The sequence below is a fragment of the Eublepharis macularius genome, chromosome 3 (genome assembly GCF_028583425.1).
Source record: "Eublepharis macularius isolate TG4126 chromosome 3, MPM_Emac_v1.0, whole genome shotgun sequence".
In the NCBI taxonomy this organism is placed as follows: Eukaryota; Metazoa; Chordata; class Lepidosauria; order Squamata; family Eublepharidae; genus Eublepharis; species Eublepharis macularius.
The window spans coordinates 85,190,642-85,210,496 of record NC_072792.1 but is presented as its reverse complement, the minus strand read 5'-3'; the positions used below and the strand labels follow the sequence as shown (position 1 = coordinate 85,210,496).

General features: G+C 49.0%; 1 protein-coding gene across 5 annotated transcripts in view; it reads left to right on the top strand.

Moving 5' to 3' along the window:
- Positions 1-19,855, top strand: part of BCOR (BCL6 corepressor) — a 75,890-nt gene that overhangs the window by 12,128 nt on the left and 43,907 nt on the right. The window lies entirely within an intron of this gene.

Below are 19,855 nucleotides of genomic sequence, written 5' to 3'. Positions count from 1 at the left end.
GAGCGGGAAGGAGGGAAGGGCGCTGCTACCATATATGGTCCAGCGCTGCATACTACCTTTAAAACTTACCACTGTTAGCAGCGAGAGTTATTGGGGGGGGGGCTAGAGGGGCATTTCCAGCATACTACAGGAGACAGTTCTTTTTGTCACCCTCATGACAGGAAGCCATATGTCACTTAGACCAGGATCCTGGGCGCACTTACTTGGAAGTAAGTCTCATTGAAGTCGGCTTTCAGAATTGTACCAACATTGGTCTGAGGCAATATAAACAGCCAGAAAAAAATGTGCAGTACATGAGACTTTTAGCGTGGCTTGAGTTTTGCTAGGTGCCAGACGAACTTTTTCCCCTGGCGCATTGAAATCAATGGCACTTCCCTGGAAAAGATGCTCCAGACCGAGGTGCTACTTGGCCCTTAGACACACACAAGCCCCCTCCCCGCGAGGAAACAACCATTTCCCGTTAACAAACCTAGAGCGCAGGAAGCCTTGGTTCCTATTTAATTTTCCTCCGGTTGCTTCTGGCCCGGCGGGTCATTTGTGTCGGTCTAACACAAGAGTCTGCAGTCCGGGCCAGTCCCCTCACCCCAGCGCTCCTTCTTGATTTTCTATGGAGGGGGACACAGAAGGGAGGGTTGGGGGGGCGTCTTTGCTATATATTGCGCTGCTTCCAACTCGAGAGGAAACGGAAGGTAACACAGCACTGATCTTGAATCAGCTTGAAGCGCTTGGTTTTACATCTATCCAGTCACACTGTTTTCCGCAAGACTAAACTGGATTGAAATCAAGTAGTTTCTGCTAATCCGTTGAGGTCAAAATGAAACTCAGTGTAAATATTGCGCGGGGATTCAAACCCCAGCCTATGCAGAGATGGAGGCGCCTAGGGCTGCTGCAACTGTATGCAGACCCCTGCGGACAGCACTAACACCGCGGGAGTTACTTTCGAGTAAGCGTGTACGGTATCGAGCTGTAAAGCTATCGAACTTTGCATTTGGTCCTCGGGCTGGGATGCTGCAATGTTAAACAATTACGTGGCGTATTAGTCCTCCGGAGTGAATTCCGTGGGATGTAAGGCATCCTTTGTGTCGGAGGAGGCTGCGGACATTAAAGTCAGATCCCAGGCCTCTGGGTCGGAAGTAGATTCCGTGGTGTCCAATGGGGCTTGTTTCCGACGGAATGTAAAAGGTAGTGGTGCGTGGTTTTTTAAAAATGAAATCAGGGGAGAAATACGGGAGAAGTGTGAGCGATTTAACAACTGCTGTGCCCCTGTGAGTAGGATGTAGGCGTTTGGATGAAACCAGAGGCGAGAGAAGCAGCTTGCTTCAAAGGTGTTGTTGTTATGTTAGTTCTGACTTGAAGGAAGGGGTCCTTGACCTGATCCTGCTACATCACTTTTTCAGTCGGGTATGCTGGATCTCGCCCCTGTACAAATTGCTGGTATGAAAGGAAAGAAACCCACAGCCCGTGTAGATGGAGGCAGGCATAAACTTGTGAGATCAGGTTTCCTGCTGAGCTCCCGAAGGAGAAGTCAGCATTTGATTGAAGCTACACTTGGTTCTTGGTTCCCAGGGGGACAACAGCCCTGAAATACGAGAGCGCTCTCGCTCTTTCCCTCCTTCCCTCCCCCTCCCTCTCGTCTTCCTCTAAAAGCCTTTGTGCTGAAAGAGCCTCAGTAGGCACGAATCGCTGCTCTCTCGCAAGAATGTGTTGCAGCCTTTGCTGACATTATTTTGTTAGGAATCCCCTCCCCACCCCCAAGACAGGCAAGCAGATTGCCGGCTCCTTAAAGGCAATGACTATAAGCGACCACAGTAGGCTGCGAATGCACGAATGCTTGGAATCACTTACCGCAGAATTTGGCTCGGAAGTTGGATGCAGACGCAGCATGTCAATCGGAGACGCCGGAGCTGCGTGCTGGGAACCTTTTAACCTTTAGCAGGACCGAGAAGAGAGATCCTTGCTTCGGCTACTGCCGTTCCAAACACGCAGATCCCCCCCGCCCCCAACACGATTCTATTCGTGTGAGTTTACTGGGACGTAAGTTCCACTGAACTTACCGACTTGCCCGTTTGGGCGGAGGGAGCCATTGCTAACAAGACAATGTGTGCCTAGGATTGCTGCCTCTTCGAAACAAGGCCTACTGATTTTTGTTGCCGATGAAGGACACCTACTGCCCACACCTGCACGCTCCTAGGCATTTTTACTTGGAAGACCCACCTGATTCGTCGGGTAAGGTCGCAGCATAGAGCAGATCCCATGCATTCTATGGTGCCTTTTTGCCTCCAGAAAGATGTTGAGTCTTAGCTTCTTTCACATTATAAATTTAAAAGACATTAGCATCAAAGGAGGGAAATGGAAAAGACAGCAAAATATTGACCCAACTTGGTGGGTAGGTTACAGATGTAAAACCACAAGATTTCTCGCCCTATCCCACCACTACATTTCTACATTGCAGTGAGTCTACTTGATTTCAGTGGCGCTTGGTGCCATGTAAATGTGTTTAGGGTCAGGAGTTAATTTTCGCGGCTGTTGGAGCCTCCCAAAGCTCCACTATCTGAGACCACAGCTGAGGCTTCAGCTTCACAGTTCCAGCCACCTGGTCTTCCCTAATCGAGATGAATTGCAGCAAACCTCAAAGCAGTTACTCCAGAGCAAAACCGCCGGGCGAACTGCAGTTCTCCTCTGAAGAGGCAGCGTTCGGTACGGGAGACTGTCTTCCACAAAGAGGGCTGGCTGTACACATCTCGACACGGCTGGTCGAAGTATAAACCGGAGATCCAAACCTCCGCAGCCCCAAAATCAGAACGCCTACAGAGAGAGGCTGCTCCTTTAGTGCCTGAAGGGTTTGGTAAACAAGATGGTTTAAAAAACAAAACAAAACAGCCAGAACGGACTTTTTAGGGGAGGCAAATAGGCTGGACTGAAAGCTTAAGGTCACTTGGACTTATTTACCAAGAGTGCGAAGGGGTTGCCTTATACATTAAAAGGAGCCTCCCTCGCCCTTTGCACGGTGGCCTGGATCAAACCTATGACGGAGCAGCAGGTTCCGGGCTTTGCTCTCCCCTGAGTTGAGGATCTAGGAGATCCCATCTAATTTTAGCTACACAGACATGCCTTCTTACATACTTAATGCAAAGCAGATGGAGAGGCTCTGCTATATGGACTAACCACCACAATTTAGTTCATACTCACGCTCACTACCCTACCCAGAGTAAAATTTAGCAAGCCTGCTTTAGCTATCAAAACTGAAGGAAGAACTTATTTAAAAGGGGGCTCTTGACCAGACCCAGCAGCTTCGGTGGCTTTGAGTCGAATCGAGCCCAGATCAGATCGAAGGATCCCGACTTGTAAAATGGTCTGAACGCTCCTGCCAGGATTTAGGATGTGCGCGTGTGTGTAGGAAAGAGGCTGCCCCCCCCGTCTCTTCGTGTCACTCACTGCAAAGGTGATGGGCGCATCGCTGCTACAGGCCTTTAGCACTTCTAATAAGCTCCCCAGACGTTAAAAGAAGTCTCGGCTTGGTTTAATTACTCAGACTAGCGGGGTGCGTTTGGGGGACCAGTAAAAGCGACCAGGGTGGAAATAACTGCTAAAAGCCATACATAAAAGTTATCCCCCCACCTCCCTGCAAATGCAGCCAGCTGAGGAATTTTTCCTGCGGAACGAGAGGCATTAAAGCTTCTAAGCGCCACAATGAGCGAGACCCAGGCAGTGGCACGGGCGGGGGGCTCTGTCCGGGAGAGGCTCAGCTACTGCAGCTGGACTGCAGGGCAGTAGAACAGAACCCCCCGGTCTGATCTGGCTTTATCGAGGGGCGACGTGGGGGAGGAAAGGAGGAAAAGATCTACTTGTGTCAGAGAGAACATGGGGGGGGGTATAACTTTTTAAAAAAAGATCTTTTATTGCAAAGGAGAGTTCGCAAGATTGAAGGATCGGCTGATACAAACAGTTCCCTGGCCCGGGGGGGAGGCGGGGAGAGGGGGCTCCTTGTTTCGAATAAACCAGCTGCAGGAGTGATGCTAAAGCAATGGAGGCAGACACAATGCTGCTGTTGTTGGTTTGATCTCTAACTGTGGATTGTTAGTCTGGATTTAACTATGTGGTGTGGGGAGGAGGGAGAAAGAAGGGGGGCGAAGGCTGTTTACAGCTAGTGCAAATAATGTGACAGCTGTTGGAGCGCGAGCAGCCAGCGCCTCTTCGGCTTTTACACAAAGCTCTCACTATAGCTAGAGGGAGGGAGGGAGGAGGCGGCAGAACTAAATGGGGGGGGGGCTTGAGGGGCAGTGGCCATGCTTGAAGCCTGAGCAAAAAAAGCTGCAGGCACTCCCCGACAAAGGCAGCCCCCCCCCTCACAAAGGCACCCCTACCCCCCATGTAGGGCAATCTCAACACCTTTTCAAAGGCTACTTGGAGGACTTCCTGGGATGTGTTTTAGAGGGCCACCTATTTCCCTCCCATTTTGGTTTGCATAGCTGTTAGCAGTGCAGAATCAGCTATCAGATTCGCAGCCTTCTAAATCCATTGAAGTCAATGGGGGTTTGGGGATGCATAGCTCTGTTTAGAATTACTGTTAAATTAGAAGATAGGAAAAAGTCTATCTTCCATCAGTATACAAAATTGAGCTCATTCACACATTTTAGAAGGGTGCTGGTTGATTTGAGACTAGTTTTCCAGGGCTAGTCACAGGGAAAGTATTTGCCGCAACCTCACCCCCTGCTTATTAATCTTGAAATGGAAAAGATCTACGGCCATGCCGGTCTGGCTTTTAAGAACTGGGGATGTTGCAGATCTGTTCTAAGCAGGTTAACACAGATTCACACTTATACTGTATGTACATCTCAGCATGTCTCATCGCTGGGTGGCACTCACCTGAACGTGTGATTGACTTATTGAAAAAGTATTGTGAGGGATATGAAATCTCTGGCAGTCTTCAGCTTTAAAGGCTGTTTCACATGCAAGTCATTGCTGCAGTCCTGGACATGCACGTGTAAATTCATTATCCCCAGTACCCAAACAGATGGTGCACCAGCCTCCTCCTCAAGGACTGGGCAGGAAGTGCAAAAGGTCCCGAAGTAGTTCACAAAAGTGAGAAGGGAAGCTGCTTTTTAGAAAGCTTGTAGAAGGCTGCAGCCAGTCCTTTGCAAACAGGATGAAGCTAGAAGGAATAAAATCACGCAGGTGTTTTCAGAATTGTAGCCTGGTAGAATCTGTGCAATGTAATTAAAATCTACAAATCACCTATTCTGGGGTGTTCTTATGGAAGTCCATCAAGCTATTCCCAACTAATTTAGGTTTGTGGATTCTGGCCTCTGTCATGTTACGGCCCTGCTCCATTTTTTTTTGCATGTTCATCTAGTCTCATTCTAGGAAATCATTCTTAATACACTATACAACTTAATTTCCATGCCTATTCTACAAAGTAGTTTGTTCTGGCTGAATGTTTAAAGGTGGCTAAAAGATTTTTTTCTTAATATGAATATGCATTTACTTTAAATGTTGGGGTGCTTTACAGAAAATAACACAACAAAGGGCAAAAAAATGAGAGACAGAGTGACTTCATGGTTAGGGTGTCAGACTAGGAGGTGCAGGTCTGAATCTCTGCTCTGCCATGGAAGCTCACTGGGTGACCTTTGGCCAGCCACATACTTTCAGCCTAACCTACCTCACAGGGTTGTTGTGGGGATATAATGGAGGAGAATGATGTGAGCTGCTTCGGGTCCCCACTGGGGGGAAAGGCAGGGTATAAATGAAGTACATAAAATAAAATCTACCTCAAACAATCTTGGAAGGAAATGAAAATGAAAAACAGGTGGCTATAACAAAAAGGAGTAACTATAGAAAAGTAGTGGATTGCTTAAAAACACCTGAAGACTGAAAACATTCTGGTCTGTTATAAAAATTACAAATGAAGAGTGGAGGAGGACTAGTGCCACATACAAGAACACCTGATCATCCCACCCTGCCATGCAGGATTGCAAGCCTGGTTAAGAGTGCCAGGCCTGGGAGTTCCAGGGCCCAAGCCTTACTCTGCCGTGGAAGCTTGCTGGGTGACCTTGGGCCAGTCATTCTTTCTCAGCGTGATCTATCTCACAGAGGTGTTTTGATGATAAAATGGAGGAGGGAGAATGTTGTAAGCCACTTGGGGGCCCTCATTGTGGAGAAACCTAGGATATAAATATCTAAATAAACAAAAGGTGATTTCCAGAATCCCTGACTTTGGTGGCAATGCTGGAACTAAGTAAACCCAATGCTTAAATGGGATTATTCTAGTGAGTAAATGGTTTGAAGGTAGATTGGATACCAGCACCAAACCTTAATCCAGAGTACGAATTTCCATACATTCCCAGGATTTCTTGCTTGGAAGCTGATCTACTTTACCTAAAAAAACTGCCCTCTTATCCCAGCCACCCTCTGCACATGTTCTGTAGTCAACTAGCAAATGCTGAAGGGGGTGGTCTCACCCAGATTCTGGTGCAAATGGCTTCTGTGGCCAATGCCAGTTGCTAATTCAGGAGAATCCTGTCAGAAGTTAAGCATGGAAGCTGTTGCTGCTTCTTCTGGTTTTTTCCCTTCTTGCGTGGTGACCAACGCATTCCAGTAGGAGATACCAAGATAGGATTGTCCATGTTAGTGCAGGGCTGAACACTGATGCCAACAAGAAGTTCCTGCCTTCCACTAAGTCTTGGTCATTGCACACAAGAGAAACCAGTATAATCAGCACCATTTTAGGCAAACAAGGGATTCACATTTGACCCTACTAAATGGGTTTATTAAGGGGAGGGTTAAATTGTGGGAGGCAAGCATGGTAAACGTTCACATTCTTTCAGGATTTAAGAGAGCTTCACCCTAGCACAAGAGCCTTTTGTGGGCAAGCTCCAATATGCAATCACACCCCTAGTTAAATGGCAATGGCTTTGCTGGAAACCAGAAAAGGGAACCCTCCACAAGGCATGGCTCAGAAGAGCTGCTTGGGGTCTAGGGCAGTATTCCTAAGCATGCTTCCCTGGAAATAAGTTTCACTGGACTAATATGAATGGTAATCATTCTGAAATAATCAGAGGGGGCAGTAAAAGCTACTTTGCACTGCAAGAAAAGTATGCCTTTTGCACACATTTTGGTAAAATCACCTCCCACTTAAATCATTGGGTTTTAAGTTGGTGAGCTTTTATTGGAAGACTGTTGGGTTGTCCTGTATGTGAGTGAGAGACAAGTATGAAAAAGAACTCTCATAAAAAGACCTATGTACACTATGCTTGTGTATTCTGATTCACACTTAGAAGGCAGTAGCTGATCCCCCCCTCAAAATAGGCTAAGAATATTGCTTTGAGGGGCCTAGAAAGTCCATGTTAAGGCATAGTTTTGGACTTCTTACCTGGAGGAATCGAGGAGCTATTGCTGTCAGAGCAAGGATGACATAGCAAAGGAAAATGGATTCATCCCAGTCACAGGTGTTCTAGGCTTCCATTCTGATTTGACTCCAGCTTTGAAACACACACCTAACACAAACACATACTGGCCACTCTCTATATTTCCCCACCTCTTTCAATGCTTTATGCCTTTTCTGTCCTTTTCAATGCTTTTTCAGTGAGTTGCTTCTCTTAGTTTAAAAAAGTTTTTTTTGTCTAGAAAAACATGAACTAAGATCAACAGTGTAACAAGTAGTGGAAATGAGCTAGGGAACCAGAACAGAATCATAACTCTAAAAGTGGCCCTTGGTACCATCAGAACCCACCAGGGAAATCAGTCCCTTATACTATGCTTTTCAACAGCAGTCATTCACACACAATAGGTTTTTCCAGTGCACCCACACACTCTTTGCTTTGCCATAGCCTCATTGGCAGCTGAGCAGGGAACAACTTTTGTTCCTTCCAGTGAGTGGTCTGGCAATCTAGACCCACAGTCTCCTGAACTCCCCTTGCAAGGTCTTGAAAATATTTTGAAAAACTTTTGTTAAGTAAATCTATTCTATGTTTCATTCTAATACTTCATTCTTGCATGTTTAACAGCTGGACCATTATAGCCTGTTTGAAGCTGATGCAAATTTCTTGCCATGGAGAGAGATTCAAGGTACTACATTTAGTGACCCAGAATTCATGCTTCTGATATGATGTTTGAAGAGAAAGTTACACATCTCTCTCTGCATTCAGATGCATGAACGGTCCCCACATCTGGTTTCCTTGAATCTCACCATGTGCAACTTCCTGCTTCAGATGTTCCTCCGGAAGTACAAAAAGTATGACTCCTGTATCTGCTTTCCCTGTTCTTCTATAATGTTTGAAGCATTTCTTAAAAGTGCTTTTTATTCCCTCATGCTAGTTGTATGTACATGGGACTGATTTGTAAGGAAATAGACAAAGTAAGTTTTCCAGTCTCTATTTGACATGTAGGTAGAAATGCTGTTAACATGTGATAGAAAGCAAAGGGAGATATACATTCTAGCCATTTTAGATTTACATTTGGACAACAGATGTGGGAAGTGCAAGAAAGTACTTTTTATTTCACAAGAGCAAATGACTGATGAAGTTTTAAATGCACACAAAGCCAAGATTTTAAACCAAGAGCTGCAAGAAAATGGATTTACATTTGCAACCTGTCTGCTCTTTGAGTCACCTGTGACCTTAGGCCCCCTTGCATGTACTGAGACAAGAGTCTTGGTGGAGTGGGGAGAGGCCAGGCTCTCTTAACCGGAGTCTTACACAAGAGCTTTATTTTTCTGCTCTCTGAGTCCTGAACACCTTTGGTATTCAGGTGTATTTGGTAATAAGTCTCTTTGACTTCAGTTGTAGAAAGCACTTCAAAACCGCACATCTTAGAGATAATATTGAACCATGACAGCAGTAACAGTGTATGTTTAGGCTTGTGGAGGCAGTCCACTTAAACTCACCTGCATTTAAACTAGCTTGAGGATGGAATCTCTTTTGGTCAATGCTGATTTGTTTCACAGCTTACTGGCACATGTACATCTAGTTTTATTTCTGCTCACTCTCATGCGGCGTATCTGTCACTCTCCAGTTTCCCTGCACAATGCGCTCTTGGTGGAAGATACCCCCAGCAGTCATTCATTAAGCGCCAAGGCTATAAATCGGGCTTTAACGTGAGGCCTGCCATTTTCTGTAGGAATGTTGCTTGCGAAACTACTTTTGCCTTGGAGCAAAGGCGGAAAGATAAACACGACTGCCTCGCCAAAACACTGGCAAATCTTTTCCTGCTTCCACAAATCTCTTAAAGTCACCCGGCATTATTTATTTCCCCAGGATTAGGTTGCTGCCTCTGAGGAGGGACTGTTGTTGCTTTTTATTTTGGTCTTAAGGGGGAAAAGAGCTAATGCAAATTAGAGGAAAATAATTTTCTTTCAGCGATATGCAATGTATTAGTCACTTGTTATCGTGCTTCGAGGCAGACCTCATTTGCGCGTCTGCCAACTCGCTCACATCTGCTCAGAGCTGTTCCGGGCATTTTAACCTTGGCGGTGTCGTGTCGTAGTCCCACGGATCAAGAGCCAGTAATTAAGGCTCTAAGCAGCAGAAAAAATTCATAGCCGCCCATCTGCAGCGCAGTTGCTTCGCGGCGCTCCCTCTCCCCCTGCCTGCCTCCCCCCTCCTCGTTTCGGGGCCGCCTTCAAGATGGCAAAGCAAGCGCTGCTCTGGGCCTTGGGACTGCCGCGGGAGGCTAATGCTGCGCGCGCCTTCGGCAACCCGAGGAAGCCCGGCCTGCCGGAAAACTTCGTGCAAGAGGCCAGCGCTGTGCTCTTGGCCCTCGCCTGGATGCAGATCCTCTGCCCCAAGCATACAGGAGGAGAAAGTAGTCGCCGAGGCCCTGAGGTGGCTGCGGGGAGGATTCCCAAAGATGTTGTGCTAGGCGCAGCTCGGGACAGGGGAGCGAGGAGACTTCCTAGTCGGGTGACCTACATCCTTGGCGGATGGAAGCTGCCTTTGGCTTTAGGAATCCCTGCTCAGCCATGAAGCTCAGTGGGTGGTGCCCCAGCCCTTGTTTATGCAGAAGCTGTCTCATAAAGTTAATGCCCAGGATGTAAGGAGTGGGAAGCACTGCGGACATGAAAATGATGCTGGGCAAACCTTGAAAAAAGAGAAGGCTTTCTTGAACCGACCCGGGATATAGGTTGCGGGCCATAACTTGTGCTGCCAGTAAAAAGGGTGAAACTTTCCCAGAGCAAGGCTGTACTCCTTGGCAGTTCCGCTGAACTCAGAGGGAATTGTTTCTGAGTAAGGACAGGGGATTGTGCTGTATGAGGCTTGCCGGTGACTGCCACATAAGCGAATTGCGCATCTCCCTCATCATATGAGTTAAGTATGCTGCGAGATTGTTTCTAAACATAAAGTTTATCCATTTTCAGAAAACATGGGTACGATGTCCAACGGAGACAGGAGTTTTATAGTCGAACAATGATCACGGGGTGCTTCGCAGAGGGATGACCAACAGCTGCAATCCAGCGAGAAGAGCTCCTACGCAACGTCCGCAGAAACAAATGGGAGAGGCGCCAGAGTACTGCTGCTTTTGTGCAGCTCCCATTCATTCCAGTGGGACTTGCTCAGGAGCCCTTCCCACTTGATCAAGCCTCAAACAGCTTGCTGTGGCGTAATTTCATAGAAACCGGTCCGACTGCTCCGGAGTAACCTGTTTCCGGGCATATGGGGGGCTTTAACCTCGCCAGCGCTCTCTCAGAAGCGACGATCGTGCTGTTTGCCTGCTACAGCAGCCCCCATTCAAGAGTGCTTAACTCCCGCACCAATCTGGTGTGTGTGTGTGGGGGGGGGGGGGCGACGGCGACGGCGCAGGCAAAAGCAGGCAGACGGTCCTGCCGAGGCGGGGGAGAATTTAAGGCTAGTTAAGCTCGGCAGAGCGTTCGACAGCGAACCAAGCTGAATCTCTGGTCGGCGCGCCGGCCATTTGCTGAATAATGAGAAGCTGCTTCTTTCCCCTCTCGAGGGACTCGCCTTCACACAGGCTCCCGTTGGAGGCGGCGGCAGTGTCTGTGTGTCTCTGCCGGGGAAAAGGGAGTGGGAGGCGCTGCGCTCCCAATCAATCAGACCCTCGATGCTGTTGCTCCGTAAATGAGGAAACCACAGGCACTGTCAGCCACAATTAAGCAAAATCAACTCGCCCGTAATCAATATCTGTTCGTTTCCCCGGCGAATCCAGTGCTGCCCTCCGGTCTTGCGGAATGGCTGCAATGCTGAGTGCGCAAGGAGGAGCAGCGCTGGCGAACTGGGGCAGGCCGGCCAGCGAGGAAGAAAGGGCGTGGAGCTCATTAATCACGAGGGGTGTGTGGGCAGAAAAGCGGTGTGTGTCTAGGTACGTGTGTGTGTGTGTGTGTGTGTGTGTTAGACACTGGAGCCTGAAGAGCACAAGGCTGAGCCAAGCGAGCTGGCCGTTTTATTCAGATCGCCTACTGCAGGCTCTAGGTCTCTGTTGCATTCAGAACTCTGCCATAAAGGTGGCGATTTTCCCACTGCCGCTTTGCTTCTGCTGAAAGGCTGCAGAAACCGTGACCCGCAATCATTTGCAATGAAGTCCTTGAGCATCATTAGGAGATCCAAAGAAGCTTTGTGTGTGTGTGTGTGTGTGTGTGTGTGTGTATGGGGGGGGGTAGCTCTCCCCTTCAAGACCCAGGCCATGGTCCATGTTACTTTAAAACCTGGAAAGAGGGATAGAAACGTTGAAATTTGAAAAGGGGAAATGAAAACCGACCCTACTAGTCAGTGGATCGGTCTAGAGATGAAGGCTCCGCTTGCCGAGCTCGGGAGGCCTAGGAGGGGTTAATGGTCGGGTGGACACGGGCGCCGGCAGAGGTCGGCGGGGCCTCGCCAGCGTTTTCCTCAAGCTCTAGCTTGACTGGCACAGAGCAGGGAAGACGTGTACTTCATCCCCTGGAAGGCACACTTGCGCCAAGCAGGCTGGCTCACAGGCGCGCTTCTCTCTCCTCTGCCTCGCCGCCGCTTCTCTTCCGCCATTCGGCTCGGTCGCTGCCTCCCTGGTGTCTGAAAGCAGCGGCAGCTGCATCGAAGGCGGAAGCAGCGCGGCCGAGCCTCCCGCTCTGAATGCCTAAAATGGCGCGGCTGGTCCGAGAGCTCCGGGTTGACACGAGAGGGGCTGCAGGAATTCATTGGGATCTGGCTACCAGCGGGAGGGAGAGCTACAGAAGGCCGTGTGGCTGGGAAGGGGCACTCGAGCCAGCCAGCGCCTCCCTAGCAGAAAGGAGCCTGGCACACCCCGCCGGTGACCGTCGCGAATCCTGAGGGGACCTTGTCCGAAATGGTACAGCGGGAGACTCGCGGAAGCTGTACTGTGTGGAACTAAGACCTTAATGGTGTCAAGGCGGGAGTGGGTTTAGATTCGGGGGGGGGGGGGGGGAGGAGGCAGAGAAAGATACGAGACCGCGCTAGAAGCACAGACAATTCCCCTACTCCGCGCTGCAATCTTGTTATTCATGGCAGAGTGAGCTAAAGCGTGGGCTCCCGTCAATTTTTTCTTCCCATACCTAGCATGGGAAATCTGCTTTTAGAGGCTGTGCAACCAGTCCCCCTTACTTTGCTCCATTACCAGCTCTCCCTGGTTACATAGCCTGAACCACATGGACCCCATCACTTTCCATGGGCGTCGAATGGGTAGCCCCTTAATGACTTTGTCCTCTCGCCCCCTACTTGTTTTGTCTCCGGGCTGTGATAGGTGTGGAAAGGCTTCGAAGATGGCGAATGGCGCCCCTCCCCCACAATAAAGCAGTGGTTAAGATGTGTGTGTGTGGGGGAGAGGGGGTAAGGGGGCTAGCAAGGTTATAGGAAGGCTCGCCAGCCATTTTGCCTTTATTGATACTCTTCAGTCATTCTCACCCCCTAACTTTTTCGTAAGTTTTGCTTGCAAAGGGCAGTGACCGGGCGGCTACGAAGTTCAGCCCTACCTGCGAGAGACGAGAGGAAGAGGCGAGCTGCGGGGGGTAAGGCGCAGAAGGGCTTGGAGTGCCGCCTCTGGCCCCTCCCTCGCCACCCTGCTCGCCTTTTCTTCCGGCCGCTTTAAGCACATTCTCTCTCCACAGCAGGCGGCGGGGACTCCCCATTGGCAGGGCGGGGCCTTTCCCATTCCTTCGGCGGTCGGCAAGCTGGCTGGAACGGCGGGTCCCTCTTGTCTTTGCCTCTGCCTCCCTCTTGGTGTCCGCCCGCGCAACCGTCTCGTAAGGCTGCCCCTGCCACTATTTCCAAGGGCTGAGCCTCCTCTCCAAGGCAGCGTTGTCAGGGGAAAAGCCGTTGGCAGGCAGCCATCTCCGCAGCCCGCCTCCCCCCTCTCGCGCTGCCCTATATGTCTTTTGCTCGGCAGGCCCCCCTCGCTTGGCAACAGCCGCTGCCCAGTAGATACAGGGCAGCCGCTCCGGCCACGCTGAAATGCCCACACCACTTGTTGTTTACTGGCGGAAAGTCCGGCTCATCTGGTGGCACGTGACCGCGTGGGAGACGCGAGAGCGCGGGAGAGAGACAGAAAGGAGTTCGGCGCACTGCAGAAAGAGGAAGTCGAAAAACCTTAAAATAGATTCCCAACCGGGGCCTTTTTTGCCCGTGCGCCGCTTGCCAAACTTCAGCAGCGTTTTGCAGGCCTTCAATCGGTATTTAAGATCGGTTTAGAATCTTCGCAGACGAGCTACGCGAGATGGTTAAATGAAATGTCACACGTCTGGGCTAAAGGTCAACTTTTTTTTCGAAACTACGCATATCGCCTGCAGTTTCTTACTTCGCCCCGGTAACATACAAAATATCGGCTCATTGTAGCGCCGTTCCCAGCCCCACCCCAGCGTGTTAAAATTGTGTAGGCGCGTGCATTAACCCTTTAATATTTGGTCACTGCCACCAAAACAAAACGGTAGCGCGAACTGTGGAATAACACTATTTGTAATTCATAAATTAAAGAGTCACCATTTTAACGAGTTAATTTACAGAGGGACACTGTCTGCCCTGTAAAAGTACAGGCTGCGCGTAACTGAGACTAGTCGTGAGTAGTTTCAGCTAAGGCCTAATTTAAACGTGAGAGCACTCCCCCAGGGAACTTTTCCCTCTCGCGTCTGATGTGATCTGCGCTGCCACCCGTGCCGCTTAGCTGCTTTGAACGGGTAACAGCGCAGTTTACTCGAGACGCCCCGCGAGCGCCAAGTCCCGGACTCAGTTGGATTCATCACACTCCGACGGATTGCTTCCGTTCTAGAAGCGATCCTTCGGTTGGCTTAAGGAACTGAAATCCGGTAGAAATCGGGGAGGGGGGGACATGCATCTAGATATTTATTGCCGGGGCCCCTCCTTTGCCTAAGCAGCTCCTGCTCGGTCGGCCCCACTTGTTCTGCTCCAAGCATTACCCGCCGACGTTAACCATACATGTAGCTCACTAAAGCGAGCCGCCTGCAGTTCAGCTGACGACGAGTCTGTGGTTTATGCAGTGGAAACTGGCTGGCTGCCAAAAGGAGCCAGGGGTGGAAAGAGTAAAGGCGCCAAAAGGGAACTTGTACGTTCGCTGCATTCTCTCCTCTTCCTGGCTCGCCGGAGCTGCCTGAGCCCGGCTGGGGCTTCCTCTCCTGATCCTACTTTCACCTCTGTCGTTACACTGGTTAGCAATAAAGACCTCGCCACTGTGATCCTCAGCCAAAGGGGGGGGGGAGACGAAAGCCCGAAACTCTGTATGGTTTCCAATGACCCCGCTCCTCCTTCCCCAGGAGGCAAAGGCAAAACACTTCTTCTTCCCTTGGCCGCGGGCATCAGGGTTTTCTAGTTTGCAAAGGCAGGAGCGTGTTAGCAAAACTGCCTGCGAACCCGCCGCTGTTGGCGTCAGTGACTGCCAAAAGTCTGTTGACGTTGCGAGGGAGACGCAAACATTTCCCTTTTGGAAGGAATCGAGAAAGACCGGGGGTGGGTAGGAGGATCAAAGGGCCGTGCCGGGAGCTTGTCTGCAGCACAGCGGCGCGGAACTTCTGTTGCGAGAGCTCCGAGAACGGAGTGTTCAGCCAGACGAGCCGAGCACTGAAGCTGCTTTTGCAGTCGGCCGTGTAACATGAGCACGGTTGAGAGGTGGGGGAAGGGTCGGCACCGAGCAGCTCAGCGCCCGCACGGGCTTGTTGGCGCACACGTCGCCCTTTCTCCCCAGCAGCGAACCCCCGGCGTTTATCTCACCCTCTTTACAGCCTCAGACACCTCCGGGAAGGAAATCCCCCGGCCTGTTTGGCGCTCGAGGCCTGCCTCTCGCTGCCTTGGGTCACGCTCCGGTGCAGCGAGAGAGCACGCCGAGCTCCAGCGGAGCCGCTGCGTGTTCCCCCCTCCCCCGCGTGGGGCTTTCCAGCTCGATCTGGTACGAACGGAAGCGGCTGCAGTTCGTTCGCCTCTTAACTTACCCACGCTGCTCCGTGCTAGCAGAGGCTTCCCAGGTGGTGGGGGTGGAAAGTCTTGCATGGTCGTGGGATGCTAGTAAGAGTAGATGCATGCAGAGCTCTTTATTTTTTGGCGGCTTCTTCTCGTCCTGTTGCAAACTGTCTATATAATACTTAGCAGGATGTCCAAAGATAACGGCTATTCTTGGAACTAGCAGAAGGAAACTAGGACCAATGGCGGTGGGGAGAGACGCCTCGGCCCCCTTCCCCAAGCTGTCGGCTGGGGGGAGGCGGAAACACCTTCAAAAGGCTGAAGTGACTTAAATTTCTGCCAAAGGCTGCGGTCTTTAATATACTAAGTTAGGAAGCGACATAAATAGGCATTACTTCCAAGTCACTAATGGTGTAGTCCTAAGCAAGTTACTACAGTCTAAACTGATTGATTTCAATGGGCTTAGAGGAGCGTAACTCTGTTTAGGATTACACTGTAAACAGGCGGATATCGTAAAAAAATTGAGCAGCGCTTTCAAATCCAAATCCAAGCAGATGAGTGGGACTCGATCCCAAATATTCGTATTTGAGAGCAGGCTCTGTTATTTTTTGTATAGGCATCTATGCCTGGGACTACTGAATGCCCAGTCCTAAAAAGTGTATTCCCGTATCCATTTAGGAGGGGGACAATTGAACAAAACGGGACAATCCTGCATAGGATTGCGCGCGTCTTTATTTCAGTGAGATTTTAAAGTCAGTATGGTTAGGCCTGGGTTATAGTCAGATTACTTGGAAGGCCTAATGATTGCAGCCGCAAGTGCTTCTTCTTAACTGCACTGGAGCCATTCCTTACCGGGACGAAGAGTTGCTTGTCTCTTATGTTTCAGACAGTCTAGAGCAGGGATGTGTTACAAGCAACATTTATTCCCACTGTTTTGGAATCCTCATTCTTCAATGGTCTGAGGAAGAAACACTGAGTGAATGGAGTCTGAAGAGTTAAAGTCTGTTGCTTGTTGCAATGAAATTATGGCTGGCAGTGGCGCCGCTGTTTGTTCAACAGACCTCCACTTTTAAACAGTTCACAAAAAGTTCATCAGGGCGGCGGCGATTATAAATAACGTATGTATGGATCCCACTCCAAAGTACGGCCCTGAAAACGAGCAGAAACTAACAAAGATCCCACCCCACCCACCTTTCCGAAAAGCTGTTTCTGGCCAGCTTGCTCTGCTGTAGTTTGCAAGCATTTTGCATAGTCACCGAGAACCGGCTTGGCTGCACGCGTCCAAATCGCTTTCTTCTCGCAGGTCTCCCCCAAAGTCTTTTGTTTCCAATATTCTGTGTTCCCCTTCCTCCTGCTTTCATCGTGTGTCACCGGACTGCAGCCGAGATTCGCAAAAGCGTATTTTGCAACCTCGTCGTTTGCAACCTCTTCAGTTGCAAAAGCTCAACAACAGACCTGGCGCTCGATGCCTCGAGCAGGGGCCCCTGTGCAAACACCTTTGCCCGAGGCAAGTTTCGCGGTGCTGAATAGCAAGATGCTTGTCTTGCAGCAGACCGTAATGCAGTTTTGTCTCCCCCATGGTTTGTTGTTTGTTTTGCGGGGGGGGGGGGGGAAGAGGTATCGGAAGGTTTTGGGTGGCTATCATATCTATGCCAATTGTTGTACAATCTGCCTTTGACCTTTCGCTCTTTCCAACCTGTAGATCTTTAAATTCAAAGCGTAGGTTGGCTTGTATCGCACTCTTAGAAGCGAGTCCCTTCAGTTAAACCCTCAAGTACCATTTAGGATTTTTCACTCTTAAGCATTTCAGTTTTTTTCTCAAAGACACACCAGCTGATGCCAAGAATTCACTTCCAGCGAAGAAACCAGAATTGTCACGTCCGTCTAATCAAGATCCCGGACATGTTTTCCGCTTTAAAGAGGGAAAGGGAGGAGGGGAAGCGGTGCCCTCCCCCTCCAGACAGCCCTATCTATTTGGACTTTGTGGCCATTCCATTCCTTACAGATGAGGCAGCGTACTGGGCGGCTACTAACCGTATGTAAAACTCTAAATCACTCTCTCCAGGCTGCGGCTGCTCCGTTTGAAAACATTACGAGCCGTGCATCTGGAAAACAGTAAATCTGTTCAGCAAAACCCGTCTTTCCAGTAGAATAACTCCTTTTGAATGATAGTGCAATATTTCCTCCTAGTCTCTAAAGATATTGGGGTGGGCGAGCGACAGCACTAAAGTAGGGAGAAGGGTGCAGTTGCCTTTCCTCGCAGCAATTTGGGCAGACTCCATTATTACTAAACATCGGCTACTGTGGAGGGAGGTGGAGGAATATGCCATTGCTTTAATATATTTGTTCCATGCGTGGGGTTGTACACAAAAGGCTTCTTTAAGAAACTGGGAGGGAAAGGGGGCGACGACACAGAGATTCCTTGACGTTTATTTCTGAAGACTCTGACCGTGCGTGAAGCACTGTGTAAAACAATCTGGAATTTCCCTCTCCCCTTAAATATATTAAAAGGGTTAATTATTTGCATATTTTGGAGCCCGAAACGAGGCAAAATGCGAAGCTTTTATTGGAAAGGCATGTATACATTTTAAGGCCTTGTATGGCAAAGCCATCCAGACGAAAATTGCAATGCCTGCACTATATACTCTCGAGTAGTCCTACTGAAGCTAAGAATTAAAACGAGAGGAAGGAGATTGGACAGTTGGCACACCAAACCTCGTGTGTATTCGGAACTTAAAAGCCAGTTTATTCCAGTGGGACTCGATTCTAAGTAAGGCCGCTATTGTCATGGTTACTAGGAAGTAAGTCTCATTGAATTCAGGGAGATTTACTTCCTCAATAAACTTGCTTAGGTTCTACGTTTATCTGTGCGCTCCACAATCCGAAATAGCATTTTTCTCATAAGCAGGTCCAGTTAGTTAAATGTGACTCACTAGTTAGTAAGTTTGTTTAGGATTAAAGCCGTAATGTGTCTAGAAATATAAGATCTACCATTAGAGAGGGAGGGATTGTTTGTGTGTGTGCGTGCGCGCGCGTCCGTGTGTGTCTGGGGTGGGGGTGAGAGGAAAAGCTGAAGGAGTATCCTGTGCATTAAAGGCTCCCCCTACTTATTAACCCAGCATTTAACAGCGGGATGCAGGCTGAAGCTCAGTCGAAAGAAACGACTGAACCTCCAAAGAGCAATTAAAATCCGGCACTGGAATAAATCATGCGCCGCGATAATCGTGTTAATAAAACGCAGCTTGTCCTGACACTTCACTCATGCAGCAAACTAGAATTTAATGCGGGCGGAGATGGCGCGTTCGGGAGGGAATAAAGGCAGGCGAGGCATCCCCCCCCCCCTTTTCTGTTGCTGGACGCGAAAATCCGGTTGCCTTTCACCTGCCTGCCCCGCTACACACAGCGCCGATCCTTTCGGACTGCTAATGCTTCTCCAGTGAGCCCGCTAATGATTTCTTTCCCTGGAGTGAGCAGGCATCATTGAATTACTCCAAGCACTCAAAGCAGCAGCAGCAGCAGCACAGCAACAACAGCGCCAATGGTAAAAGCCACCGGGGTTTGGTTACTTAATCAAATCAAGGGGTGGGGAGCTCACCAACCTCTTTTCTATATTTAACCCTTATCTGTGCTGGGATGACAACTTTTACTCTCTGTAAAGTGTTGTTGTTATTATTGTAAAAACATTGCTACCTCGTTTATCAGCAGGATCCAAAATCTTTTGATGGTGTGGGGCTCTTCGACTTTCAGCTTCTTTCATCTGATATTTCAGGGTTCTGAAAAATGCAGCATAGATAATATTTTAAATCTTCAGCCTTTAAAGAAACTTCCATGGCAGTAGCTGTTGAGTTTTGGATCTCTTCCTGCTAGGTTATCTCTTCTGCACACAATAACTAGTAGTTAAGTACTTTTTAAGGACCAGGAGTGTCAGTGGGGCCCTGACCTGGATGGTCCAGGTAGCCCAGTCTTGTCAGATCTCAGTGGCCACTCGTCACTATTTGGATAAGAGACTGCTAAGGAAGGCCAGCTCTCTTGCTTTGAAAACCTTATAGGGTCGTCATAAGTCAGCTGAGACTTGACAGCACAAAATAAAAGTATCAGTAAAAGAGCTATGTGCGCTTATCTCTTCTGTAGATATCAGTAGGCCTTAAAAGTGCCTAACATTAACTGTGTCATATCCAAGTTCCCGGAAACTTAATTTGCGCAATCCAGCTGTTTGGTCCTATTGCTTTCATTGCGGCATAAGAAACGGACTTTTCCAGATTATACCCAGTGTATTCAGGATGGTGTGTTACTCTGTTTCTCAGGGAAAGAAAGATCACTAATGTCAGAAACTGAAAATGGTTTCTTTTTGCTTTTGAAATTTTTAAAGAAGAATATATTGAAAAGGCACTATACAGCCAAAGTTAAGCACTTTTATATTCCATAGATGTCAAAGGAAGTCAGTCACATATGTTCTAGGTTTATAATGAGGCCTTTGAAATCAAAGGGGATGTACTTTAGGCTGGATTTGG